At 45.0% G+C, this 13,895-nt stretch overlaps 1 long non-coding RNA gene across 1 annotated transcript; it reads left to right on the top strand.

Moving 5' to 3' along the window:
- The first annotated feature begins 9,082 nt into the window (after positions 1–9,082).
- LOC135373984 (uncharacterized) lies at positions 9,083–11,467 on the top strand. Its single transcript, XR_010416700.1, has 3 exons — positions 9,083–9,353; positions 10,200–10,309; positions 11,151–11,467. It is a non-coding gene; the product is annotated as an uncharacterized LOC135373984 (long non-coding RNA).
- Positions 11,468–13,895: the final 2,428 nt, after the last annotated feature.

Genomic DNA, 13,895 nt, shown 5'->3' with positions numbered 1-13,895 from the left:
TTCTTGCTGGCCCAGCAGTGTAGCTTACTGGTCCAGCAGAAAAGATTGCTGTTTGAGCTGAACTATCCACTGGTCTACCAGGAAAGTTCGTTGGTTCAGGACAATAGTCTATTGATCCAACAGAAAAGCTTGCTGGTCCAGAAGAACAGCCTGTTGGTCCATTATAAACGTGCACATGTCCACGAAAAGCAGCCATCGCTCAGCTGAGTATATGAGCAGCCGAGAAACAGGTCCACTGGCCCAGGAGGTTCTCACCATGTATTGTTTGCTGATCGTGAATGATATTTTCTGCGTAATGAAGAATATAGGTTGTCCCACTTCTGAACTACCCTACATATGTGACATATTGTACTGAACATTCGTCGCCGAAGGCATCTTGTCCTACGCAATATGCTACCAAACTTGCGGTGTTCAAACTCGAAACCTTGAGGTGAGTGGGCTGACACGCTACCAGCTGATCCACAGAGACCGTAATTTGTTGAATTACAGCGAGTTTTGCGAAGCCCGTGTTCAAGAGGAGGAAGAGAAGATCGAATTACGCGAGAAGGACGAGCTAAAGACCTACGGAGCTTGCGCCAAAGTGCCTCTCCTCTGCGACTACTGCGGGTTGTGTTTTCTTTGTTTACGCGCCCTCATATGTTCGTTGCTTCACCAGTAGGAGGAACGAAATTGTGATGCCTCTACGAAAATAAGGCAGTGAGGCACCGGTGGTTTCGGCATGTAGCATTATGTATCTAATGCATTGTTTCTCGGAATATGCTGAATGCTCAATGCTGAAATACGCGGCAGGTGTTTCTTTTTTTTTGCATTTTTCGGGAAATGACGAAATGCGAAACCTTATTTACACCGAAAATTTTCCCATGGGACCACATGACGCCATGCCTTGCAATACAGGCTATGCCGCTTTCCTAACTGAATGTAACCCAAGGCAAGGGCTTGTGCATGCAATATGCTTAATATTGGAAAATATAATTTCAATTATATATTTTCAGTAATTCTAAGTTCTACATTTACTGATGCGTAAGAGACTGTCCCAATCTCACAACTGGAGGTCTGACTTTTTCAGGGGGGAGGGTAACGACGGAATAGGCTCGCAGTTGTTGGCCAGTATTTCAGGTTCCACCTGATTCCACACCGAGTACCAATCGCACGTCACATTGTATCAGGTATTAACTCCGCTTTGTATTGGAAGTACGAGGTCTGTCCAGAAAGTTCGTGCAGTGGGTTTGCTGGGCGGTAGTAGGTGCACTGGTGGCGCCCTTCTCCGCCTTTCCACATTCGACTATATCTGTTTGACATTCGCTAGCGGTCTAGCGTCTCTAGGAGAAGGCCTGTCTTTGTCCATCCTTGTTTTGCGGAAACGTTTCTACATTATGTATGCTACAACGTATGCTTATTGTCAAAATTCAGATAGATCAATAGCTCGAACAACAAATCCACATAAATTTCTTGTAAAACTCGGCAGGAATGGTCCCGAACTTCATGAAATCTTGCAGCAGGCATACGGAGAGGGTCCACTAAAGGAAAGAACGGTTTTCAATTGGGTTGAGCGTCTTCGGGGAGGCCGTGAAGACACTAAACACGATTCCAGGTCAGGATGCTCCTCCACTTCAACCGATAATGAAAACATCGAGTCCGTGCGCTCTCTTTTGTTGAGTGACCGGTGACTGACTGTCAGAATGATAGGGGAGGAGTGTGGTTTGGGAAAATCGTCCGTCCACACGATTTTGACGGATCATTTGGCAATGAAGAAGGTTTGCGCCAAGATTATGCCGAAACTGCTCACCCTGAACAGAAGTTTCGACGGAAGGAATGTTGCCAGGACTGGAGATCGTCACAGGACAACGTTGATTTCGTGGATACGGTGGTTACAGGCGACGAGTCATGGATATACGAGTACGACATCGAGTTGAAGTCCCAGAGCAGAGGGTGGAAACAGGATGATGAGCCGAGGCCGAAAAAATCACGAAAAAGCAAATAAATAATCAAGGTCATGTTTCTAGTTTTCTTTGACTGTCACGGAATTGCGCACCACGAATTCGCGCCTGAGGGCCAGGCTGTGAGCGCAGCTTTCTATTTGTGGAGGTTTTGGGGCGCTTGAGAGATCGTGTGCAGCGGGTGCGACCGGAATTGTGAGAAGGGAGGCGATGGATTCGGGACCACGACAACGCCCCTGCCCGCAATGCACTAATTGTGCGTGAGTTTTTGGCTCGCAACTCCATTACCATCACCCACCTTGATCACCCACCTTACTGCCCTGATTTAGCGTCCACCGACTTTTTCCTATTCTCAAAATGCAAAATGTTGCTGTGAGGCCGCCACCTGGGAGGTATGACGACAATCAAAAAAGAAACGACATCCCTGCCGAAGAGCTTCACAGAAGACAGCTTTGAAAGGTACTTCCAGCAATGGCAACGGGGGTGGGACAAGTGCATCATCTCTGAAGGAGAGTATTTTGAAGGGGACCACAGTGATGCATCCTAAAATTTGCAAAATTCAAGTGTTATAAACGTCCTGCACGAACTTTTTGGACAAACCTCCTATAAGAACATGTTTGATTGCATATGGCTTTCAAGTATGTACTTCGTGCCTGGCCTCATCATTTCATTGGAATAGGCACTAGCGAACCAGATGCGCTTCTAGTCTGCAAGACAAGCAAGGCTTCTCCTTGTGCGCCGGGCCATCAATGATCTTAATGGGGTCTGTCCCAAATTACGTGCTGCTGGTCCAGAAGTCCGCTGGCCTTATTGAATTTTTTGATCACGCATCCACACCCACCACCGGCATCGATCTCAAGTAGGCACCGACGTCTCTGTCTATGGATGTGGTCGTCTGCCAGCTTTTGTATCCCAGAGGGAGGGAGGGAGGGAGGGAGGGAGGGACGGACGGACGGACGGATCCGCCCCTGCCCACTGGATGGATCTGGACTGGATGGATCTGGACTGGATGGACGGATGGATCTGGACTGGATGGATGGATGGACGGACGGATGGAAAAGTTCCAGGAAGCAGCGCCCGCCCTTGCAGGGCCTGATGGTGTTGTACAGAAAAGGACACGCGGGCCGAGGGATCGCACGCGTTTTGTACCACTGTGTAATAGCGGATATTGCTCTTGCAAGGAGAACGTAGCGTAGACCCCGAACTTCGTGCAAAGTGGTAGTCCAATATCCGAAGGGATGATTAGCCTTTATCACACGCAGTCACTCTTCTAGAGGATAGCTTCACAGTGTATTTTAGTACAAACAAGGTACATGCCAGGAGCTTGGTGGACTTTGCAGCCTTCCTTAGCACAGTTGCTATGCCCCAAGTGGGATGTGATGACCATCACAAGCAGATTACATCAAGCTTGTTCAAGCTCTATGTCCTCCTGATATTCCGTTTCCTATTAAGGTCTGTGAACAAGGATAGTCACATACAAAGGGAACGCCGACGGCTGCTCAAGTTAAGACGATGTAAGTAATGACTCTTGTAAGGCAAGATGTGTGTTTCTGTACCAACGAATGTTTCATATTTGTTCACTTATTAATTGTCCCCATAGCAAGGTGATTTGTGTGTCAGGGCATAGGCTTTGTGCATACATCTATTTTGGAACAGAGGTGTTACCCATGTGTATCAGCGGATACCATGCTAGTCATGTTATTTTTCCTATAGGGCAATATTACCTTCCGACATCGGGTGATGCTTTCTAGATTTTGACAAGTTATGTGTTCTCCCTTGTGCAATGCTGCCCCCCCCCCTGGATGGTTATTTACTGACTTATGTATTGCCCCGAGTGCAATATTACATCCCTGTGTAAAGGGACGCTTTCTATCTTTCGATTTATCTGTTCTCCCTTGAGCAATATTGGTCTCCTGTATGAAGAGATGCTTTTTGTGTACGTATTTTATTCTTCTCCGACACAGATCGCTTTCGCATATCAGGGAAAATTTTTTTATTCGGTTATTTATTCTTTCAAATTAAGCGCCCAAAGTGTACTTACCACTCGCGTCCTTTTTTCGGGACACAAATCGATCTCTGGCTGTGGTGTTATTCGTTGCTGGTGTAGTTCCTCAAAATAAAGCCTGAACGGAAGCCAGCGTTCTCTCTCTCTCTCTAACTAATGTCATGTTCGCATACCTGACAGATCGAACACAACTTTTCGAGACAGAAAATCGACTTCTGCCGTGCCCGGCCGCCAAAAGCAACGATGTTCCGATGCTCCGCATTTCCTAGGGCATATTACCGCGTTTTTGACCTTCTTTCCACTGCAATCCCAGCACGATATATATAGGACCCGAGACCGGAAGCCCACAGATATTCTAGCAGAAAATGAACGCACAGAAGTGAAAACAGATGATATACGGTAGGCGCAACTCCGTATGCAATCAGCCGCTCGTTCGCGCGGATAGCACATGTACTCCCCGCAGCGCCCTCTGAGTTGATCATCGCGAACTCGTCAAGCTGGAGCCGCTCGGAATGCACACTAGTCAGTATATTCTAGCCACTTTAGCCAAATTGACGCGTAATGTTCTTCATTTGTTATACGTACCCTGCTTTCTGAGAGCGCGTGCACGTAGGTGGTATCGTGTGCAAACTGCCAACCCAGGGAACACATGGTAGTCAACTAGACGTCTAGACCTGTTCTAGCCCTAGACTTTAGGGATGGTGCTCAAACTAGACGTTGACTAGACGTCTAAAAGTCTTACCGTTATTTAGACGTCTCAAATTAGTGATTTACTAGACATCTTGTAGACATTTAGTAATTGACGTCTAATTGTAGACGTCTTGTAGCTGGCCTTGTATGTACCACATATTAGAAATCATCAAGATTTTTGTTTTATTAGCTTTTTAAGAGGTGTGAACACATTCACACATCAAATACAGTCACTATATTATAAGAGGTGGTTCTAAGCTTAGCTTTCAGGCTTACAAAACTGAAGTTCAATTATTACAAAACATATGCAGGAAACTGAATTACTTGATGGCAGAGTTAACATAATTGTGGTGTTCAAGTTGTCCGTGAACCGGCCCTGGTGACTGAGTCTGTTCGCCTTCTGATCCCGAGATCGCTGGTTCGAACCCGGCCAAAAACAGCAGCAACTTAGTGCCAGGATACAGGTTGCTTAGACATGCCATCTTCCACAAGGAACATTAAATACGGTGTGTTATGTGGTGAGCTTTCATTGCACAATTAAGGACACTCAGGTGGGCAATCCACAGACCAACTGCTGTGGCGTCGCTCATGATCTCAGTTGTCTCGCAATGTAAACCCCAATTGTTATTAAGTCTTCCATGCTGGTATCTGTCCACAAGAGTCGTCACAAGAAATCCAAAAAATGTAGCCAAATGCAGAAAGAGAACTGGAATTAGGAGGGCCATCCAAAAATAAGTTTCCCGATATTTGTTATTTAAAGGAAACACCACTAGGACAAACTGAATTGTGTAGTAGTTGGGTGTGACATCCCGGCACTGCAGATGTTGGTTAATGGAGTGCCGTTCACCTATGTGTCAGGCATTCAAGCATGGATGTAATATTTCCGAGTACGTCTGACTATCCTAGTACGGAAGAGTTATCCTATTTTTCGTTAAAGAATAAAAGAGTGAAAGAGTACTTTAGAGAATATCCACTGATAGTTAACACCTGTTTATACAAAACACTTTACAGGCATTGAAATGGTGTGTCCTCTATACAGGGTCGTGAAAATCTGCACAATGAACAGTACAGTGGGAGATCAGCTATAACACCACGAAACGACGTTTCTTTTCTGAAATTCCGAGAATTGTTAACGGAGACTGGCGGGTCACTGGTACTGCACTCTGATACTAATGGGAAAAAATTTCCTTCAGCATGGTCAACAAATGTTATGCGAGATGGGGGCCACATTTGCTCGGTAACGTTCGTAAGGAGCAACGAATGAATGCAGCTTGCATTTTCCTTCAATGGTATCAAGACGGTCAAGATGAATTTCTTGGAACAATTATTATTATTAATGAAACGTGGGTGCATTATGCAAGTGCTGAGACAAAATACCATAGGAAGACATGATGGGTGCCCAGTGAAAGCATTCTGAAGGAGGTCAAACTCGCGTTTTCGTCTGGAAAGGCTATGCCGACAGTGTTTTAGGACTATCGTTGTGTGCAACTTGTAGATTACCTAACACGCACAATGACAGTAAATGCAGATGTACTGCGAGATCCTGGGAAAGCATCAAACTACAATGAAACAAAAACGCACAGGACTTGGAAGGGTGTAGTACAACCACGTCAACGCTGTCTGTGTAGCGGACGACGACAACGACGACAACGATGGCCACGCGCGTGGAGCACCGGCTTCAGTTCCACCGGCGCGGCCATGGAGATAGGCCACCGTCATCGCCTCTCCGTGGCATACCATCATCGCCGGTCGGGGCTCATGTAGAGGAAGACCACCGTCCTCTACAGTCTGCACTCGTCTTGAAAGAGTCGGGATTTGTTCCAGAAATTCATCTGGAAATTTGCCAAAGAGAGAAAAAGTACACACGCGAGCTGGTACAACGTTGAAGTAGGAAGCATCACCTTGAGCATGAGGAGAATGAAGTATACAGGAGACACACAAACGTGAGTTTCCTTTTCGTGAGCTTCCTGTATACTTCGTTCTCCTCGTGCTCAAGGTGATGATTCCTACTTCAATGACAATTTGCCCAATCTGCTGTTCCATGTTCCTCTCAAAGCACCCCTCGGTAGTCACCAATTCGAAAGTGATCATGAAACACAAATTGATCAGGTGAAATGCAAAGTGAATGCCTCACTTTGTAAACAGGGCATAGCATGGCACAGACAACGTATTGAATACTTGGTATCACAGTATCAAAAACGTTCAGCTAAATAAGGTGACTGTACTAGGGAGTAACGTTGAGCTCTAATCTGTACATAATTTTTTTCAATGTTGTGCTATAGGTTTATTATTTTGATCACAGCAGAGGAACTTTTGTTGGATGATCCTCATACATGAAGGAAATTCCTTATTCTCTTACTTTCCATCACACGTGTGTGGAGCAGCAAGTACAATCTGTTTGCAAATGATCATACTGAGGTAATAAAACTGGACTCTGCAACAACCTTCAGAAACTATTAAAGGAATGGACCACATGAACTTTGTCCAATTATATTATGACCAAATGGATAGTATGTAGTCTTTCATGCTATGTGAGTTGTATGCCCATATATTGTAACAAAAGATCAGTCAGATGAAGGCAGTCTGACTGAGGTACGTAGATAATTTAAATAATGTCCATACATATGATGATCCGAGTGTTTTTGGCTCACTGACATGCATATACACTGACAGCATCCACACCTAGAAGACATTACCAGAATCTAAGTGCTGTGAAGTAATATTTTATTTTACTGAATATATATCTTTTTTTCTTAACGAAAGCCCGCATTTGTTCGGAGCAATGTTTCTTGAACTATCGTTCCTGATGGCGTTACCGTTGCTGGTAAATGTAAATTTTGTACGTTAGTAACTCCCCTGCACCAACACCTTATTGGTGTTGGTGCAGTGTAGCACCAACTGCTACACCAACTTAAAGAAATCAGCAACTAAATTATTGAATCACTGAAACGTCAATAAAAAAGACGACGACTCTGACGAATCGTGCAGCGCAGCACTATAAACCATAGCTCCACAAACACAGAAGCACTTTGCACGTAGGCAGCAGATAGCAGATGTTTGTTTACTGCACATAACATCTTCCCACAAGCTACACAGCTGCAGCAGTAAAATGGAATCTGACGTGACTCAGGGATTTCAGGACCCTTCAAAAAATCTTGAAACTGCCCATGGTATCTTTTTGAAACCGCTGAACAGGCAATGCGCTACATATTAGGCACACCTGTAGCTCAGTAGCAAAGGCACTCATAAAATGTTTGCAAAAAGAACAGCGATTTTCAACACACACATCACAAAATACGACACTCGTCGCTGCAACAACGATGGCGATTGCATAATGATGATGATGTTGGTGTCACTTCCGCTGGATTGGCATATGTGTTACTTAACATTTAACCTCCACCACCCAATTATAATGAACGGCCACGGAAATTAAAGATATTACAAAAAATAAGTACTCAGTAAGCACGAGCTAAAGCAATGACAATGACGTCTGCCCGTCTACCCAATCACCATCCATCATCCATCCATCCAACCAGTTTGAACCAGTTCAGTTTCAACGGTTGAAACTTCAAACTTTCCGGACGCGCAACGGGTAGCAGTTGGGGTCTTCGCGGCTGCATGCTGCATTCCACTGGTTGTTATACGAAAATCTTTCGAAGTTCTAATCTCCCGCGCGTTTTGTCTGATGCGCGTTTTGTCATTTTTGAGCATAGCGAGAACGTACGCCGTACTGTCCAGTGATAAAAGCTGTTAAGCGCAGCGCCAGAGTACTGTGGTGGACAACGTTTCTTTGTTCTCTGGCTTTCAAGTTTAAGGGGTGAGTTCACTCTTCATTAAAGTATGTGCCTGTTTCTGTGCACCAAATCGCATGTAGTAGAGATGCGTGGCATAATATCGGAATATCGTTTCCTTTATTTCGGCTTCGTATCACCGATTGAAGCATATTGGAAGTGTGGGTTGACCTGACTGCACTTGCATTCAAAGTAGTGATTTACGTTGTATGTTCGGCAGTACAAAGTTTCATTAAGTGCCTTGGTTCGTCTTGGTGCTAAAATAAATACGGTATCACTAATTAACCATCGAGATTAACGAGTTTTCGATGACTGTTGAAGTCTTGAGTAAACGAAAGTCGACAGTTACGGTTTGCAGGGCGGACATGCCGGAACATAAATGCTGGTTAGTTGATTGTGATGTCAGCCCGACTTCGGTTGTTGCATTTTTCGCTGGTAGTGAAACTACACACCGAAAATTTTGCGCAAGTACTTTTGTTTGCATATCATGGTTTCATAGCAACTGGGTTTTTCTTTTTATAGGTGCTTGGACTATCTTGCATCGGTGGATATGAAAATAGTGGTAACCTACCCTACGAAACAGCTATTTGCACATAAGCTTAACAGTTCCCTGTGAGGTGAGGGGAAGCAGTTGTCACTGACGTGTGACTGGTGTTGTCCTCCAATCTTCCTGGTGTTCGATGTACCCCCTAATCTTACTCTGGAGGGAGCCTCTTTAAATTTTTTGTCAACAAAGTATTGCAAATATAGTTGGTGGAAGACTCTAACTGCTTTCCATTTACATGGTTGTCTTGTGGTTAACGAAATCAAACTTTTTTTCAGATGCTGTGAAAGTCAGCAGGGAAGTGCGATGTAGAAGAAATGACTGCCAGAAGCTTGCTAAGGAACCGCACAACCTGTGTGGGCAGCAGACAAAATATTCATCAAACGGTACAAAACTAGTATTTTTGTACTTGGTCGTTTTGAGACATCCTTGGTATTGTATTGAGAACAGCGTGACTATGTCATTCCGTCTTACTTCACCCAAACAGCTACCGGGTAGTAGTGCAAGATTTGAGTTCCTAAAAGGTTTATTCACTGAAGTCACCTCAGCGCCATACTATAGGTCCCTCAATGTTTAGTCCTTGCATTTGTTCGCTGCATTATGCTTTTTAGGTGACTATTAACACAAAAAATATGGAAATTGCTCAGAGATTCTACAAATCACAGAGCAACAAATTTTAAACACCAGATATACGGTGAGTATAATATGGGTAACAGCTTGACTGAATTCTACAATAAGGCCGATGGCAGCAAATCTGCCTGCTAGCGACAGTGGCAGTCTCCTGCGGATGATGTCATGTGAATAAACTTGTATGCTACTTGTACGTACTTATAATATTTGACGTAGTGATACAGCGCTTGCTTTGTATTGTCTTTTATAATATACACAGTGTTTATTTTTATCCTTTTTTTTTTTTTTTTTTATTGGGTGTTAGCGCCGCGAAGCAACTGTGGCTATGAGCGACGTACAGATGTGGACAGACGGAGAGAGGATAGCAGGAAGGAGTGGGGGACAGGGGGGTTAGTATGCGTCCTGGGCCGACTTCAGTGGGAACTGTGCCGACATTCGTCTGGAAAGTCTTCGGAAAACCCAGGGAAAACCTCAGACAGCACAGCCGGCGGTAGGATTCGAACCCACCACCTCCCAGTCTCCAGCACGACCTTGGTTACCACCAACGAGCGGACGCCTTAGCCCACTCGGCAATGCCGCTGGTATATTTTTATCCTGTACAGAAGTTTTGCACCAAAGTTATGAGAGCAGCACAGATGTTTTTTTTAGCGTAATGGAGTGATGGAAGTGCTGCGCCAATCATGGAGTGCTTAGCAGTCGCCTGCTCGACCAGGTAAGGTCGTGTGTCACGAGAAAACGCCTGTCACATTGATGTACTTTCACAGCGACAGCTGTTACATCCTCATTTCACTGAGATCCTGGCAGCGTCCGCTAGAGCCCTGCGCAGATAAGATTTTTAGCATCCGCGTACACGTTATCTGATCCGCACCGTTGCATACACAACCGTTTAGATCCGCAAGTTTCGAAGGACGCGTAAACACAGCCGGAAGAATGTTGGTATAATTTCGGATGCCTCCATGCTCTCATGGAAGGACTCATGGCGACAAGCAAAGGTAAACCTTTCAACAAACGCGATATGGAGAGACTTCTGGAACGCTTCCTCACCGGTGCTCGTGTGGACGCCAAAATGCCTTCTCTCCCGTCTTGGCCGTGCATGGTTAAAGGTGAACCTGGGCATGTGCTCGCTGTCGGTGCGCAATACAAATAAATTGCTAGTAGAAAAAGTACAGCATGCGGTATATCCGCACCCGACCTCGAGCCATCCGATCCGCACACCGCAGAAAGTGATAAATTCTCATCCGAATCCGCAAGTATCTTACTGATATTCGCTTCCATCCGCGGATGGTGCAGGGTTCTAGCGTCCACATCAGGTAGTGACGCGCAAACACATTTTCAGCTCTTGCTGCACTTTGTGTTGTGTAGCTGTAACAGTTCTGTGATTTTTGTACGTGCAGCTTCTTTTCTTTGTGTCTCTCAGATCAATGTTGATACAGCTTTTGCTCTTATGTGGCCAGACAAGCATCCCGTAAAAGAGTGTGCATAGCCACTAAACAAACTAGTTAGAACTAGCAGGCTACATAATGCTTTCTGACATGTTTTGTTCTATTTTCTAGCCACAGTGAGTCATTGGAGGCAGTGCTGCAGCACCAACAATCACTCGTTGGAAGAAAGGAATGAGGTGGCCATCAACACCCTGCTGCCAGTTCAACACTCCTCAGTCAAAACACAAGACGCCTGCTTGGCGGCAAAGTCAATCCAGTTTTAGACAAGAGTTTTGTACCGTAGACTTTGTGTGTGGTTTACTGCGAATAAATGTTTATGCTGAGATCCGTGTTGCTATCAATTATATCATATTTCTGCATGAATGCATGCCAGGACGGTAGCAGGACTAGTCATGGTCTAAAGTAGGTCTAAAGGTGGCTAAAGTAAGGTACAGGAAATGTATAACCCTAGACCTGTCGCCTGAATGGAGGGATAAAATTGGTCTAGGTGTAGACTTCATGTCTAATACATGGTTAAGTGTCTGACCCTGTTCCAGACATCCAGGTCAAAAGAATGTCTAAATCACGGCTAGGTACATAGACATCGGATGTCTAGGGCTAGATGGCTAGGTGGCGTAACGTTAGACGTGTTATTTGACGTCTAGTGGACGGATACTAGACATTTGGTCTAATTGCCTAGACATTCTATAGACATTCCTTATCTCTTTTTTTAGACGTCATTTAGACGTTTACTAGCCCACCATGTGCTCCCTGGGAAGCGTTTGCTGGGATAACCGTCATTCTCGTGGCTTAAGGTGTCTGATGGCATCAATCATGCACCGTCCAACACCGATATAAGTCGTCACGTTTTGGGCTCGGTGCTTTGTGTTTCATTAAATTTCACGGATTACATTTGTGACAAATGCACGGCAGGAAGAAATGGCGTCGAACGAGGTACCTTCGCACGATCTAGTGGGCTAAGCTCGCGGACGCTACATAAACAGTGTTGCTTGTCCCCCGGCTATTTCTACTCTGCAAAGCACGCTGCAGAATTCATATGCGTACAGCCATTGTCCACCGAGCTTGTGTCTTATGTGTGGTCATCTAGAAGCAGATCATTTTGTTATGGGTGCGACTCTTTCTTGATTTTTCTTTCTTTTTTTTCCCCCGATGCGCGTTGCCCGCCATTGAAGCATCTTGTTATCGGTGTATTCTTCAATCCGTTCTTGTAATAGCAGTTCAAATCATCATTGTAGATTATAGCGCAGCACGATGTGTTGACACGAAGCAAATGTCATTTTTCTCACTTGTAAAGAGCGGCCACGATTTTTTATATCGTGTCAGTTAGTGGTGGTGCAAAACACGTGTGGAATGCCACTTCTTAGAGAAATAAAACGATTTATGTGTTTAACAATATCCAGTTACATGCTACATGCGTTTTGTAGTCGGTGTTACGTTTATTTCTGTTTCATGTAGGAGGTCCCTGCGGAGATGGACTCAGGTATGGCGAAGAGCACTGTAACGGCATGATTTATTACGGCACTACCATATTTTCGAGATTAGCTTTCTCATTTAAACACTTGAAACAGTATCATATCTTTGGTATATACTGCTGCACAGACATGCGTAGCCGTTTGGCAATGCCACCAAGCGCATTATTATGTACTCTTAAAGCGACCTTGAGACGATGTTTAACAAGCCTACGATCATTTTCAATTAGTTTGTCTGAACTAAGGCATTCACTTTGTCAAATATAAAGATGAAAATTGTTCGAATGGCGAAAATATTCTATATTAACCACGGCCGCGAACGGCAGCTGCTACGACCAGTCTGCGAGACGAACTGGCCGTGACATCATACACCGTGGGCGTTGCCGATTCGTGGACCGCCTTTTGCGAGCAAATTCAAAAATTTGCAAGCAAGCTTGCAAACGTCGCCGTGAGGTATGTTTCGATTTCTCCTGGAGATAAGATTGTATCTCATCGTTGACACATAATCCTACAAGGGGTGTAATGTACCGTTGAGTGTCAGCATGGTTACCGCAGCACGTTTCCCTCTCTGAACCTCTTCAGAGACTATGTCAGCAACTGTCTCAGTCAGTGGCCTTTTATGAACTGCTGCGTAAGGAACGATTCCTAGACGCTGTGTGTGTCGCATCATCTCTTCCTCCAGCGCTGAAAATTTGCGTTCCGAGATATTTCTGCCGATTTCCACTGCAGATATACGACGCCGTTGTTGTCCAAACCGAAACCATGCACTCACGTGGTCCCACGTGGTGTGTCCTCCCCGTCGCCAACACTTGGCTAACACTCAGTTAATAACACTAAAATAACCTAACACTAAAATAACACTCAGTTACTGGCTGCAAAAATAAGGGTAAACAATCGGTTCAATTTTTTGCCTTTAATAAACGTCACGGTACCCATCGGTACAACGCTAACATATGGGATTCAAGTAAAAACGCACCTTTCTTTTACTCTGACTGTCCGATTTTTTCTGAGAGTGCACGTGTCATGTTGGGGCAGACGTGCAACAGGTTCTGCTCGCTTGCGAGCTCTACGAAGGATCTAATCTCCGGCTCCGTCTCGCTAAGCTGTGCTCCAGTTACAAAAAACAGCTCGCCATTTTATGTGGCGGCAATAATTTAGTTTTGTTTCTCCAAGTGTCAGAGGTCTGGAAACAATCCCCAGACTCGGCGCCAAAACACATGGTATCGTATTACAGTTAACGGTGGGAGTCGCCGGGAAATGGCACCCATGTTTCTGTCGCCGGTGGTCAATGGCGACCCGGAGCACCTAAACACGTTCCCGTATGGGTGCTGGGTTTCTCAACTCGGGCTCTTCCTTCCCACGCATGCGAGACAAAAAACAGGAAGCA

Source organism: Ornithodoros turicata, chromosome 1 (assembly GCF_037126465.1).
Source record: "Ornithodoros turicata isolate Travis chromosome 1, ASM3712646v1, whole genome shotgun sequence".
NCBI lineage: Eukaryota > Metazoa > Arthropoda > Arachnida > Ixodida > Argasidae > Ornithodoros > Ornithodoros turicata.
This window is presented reverse-complemented; position numbering and strand designations above follow the sequence as displayed.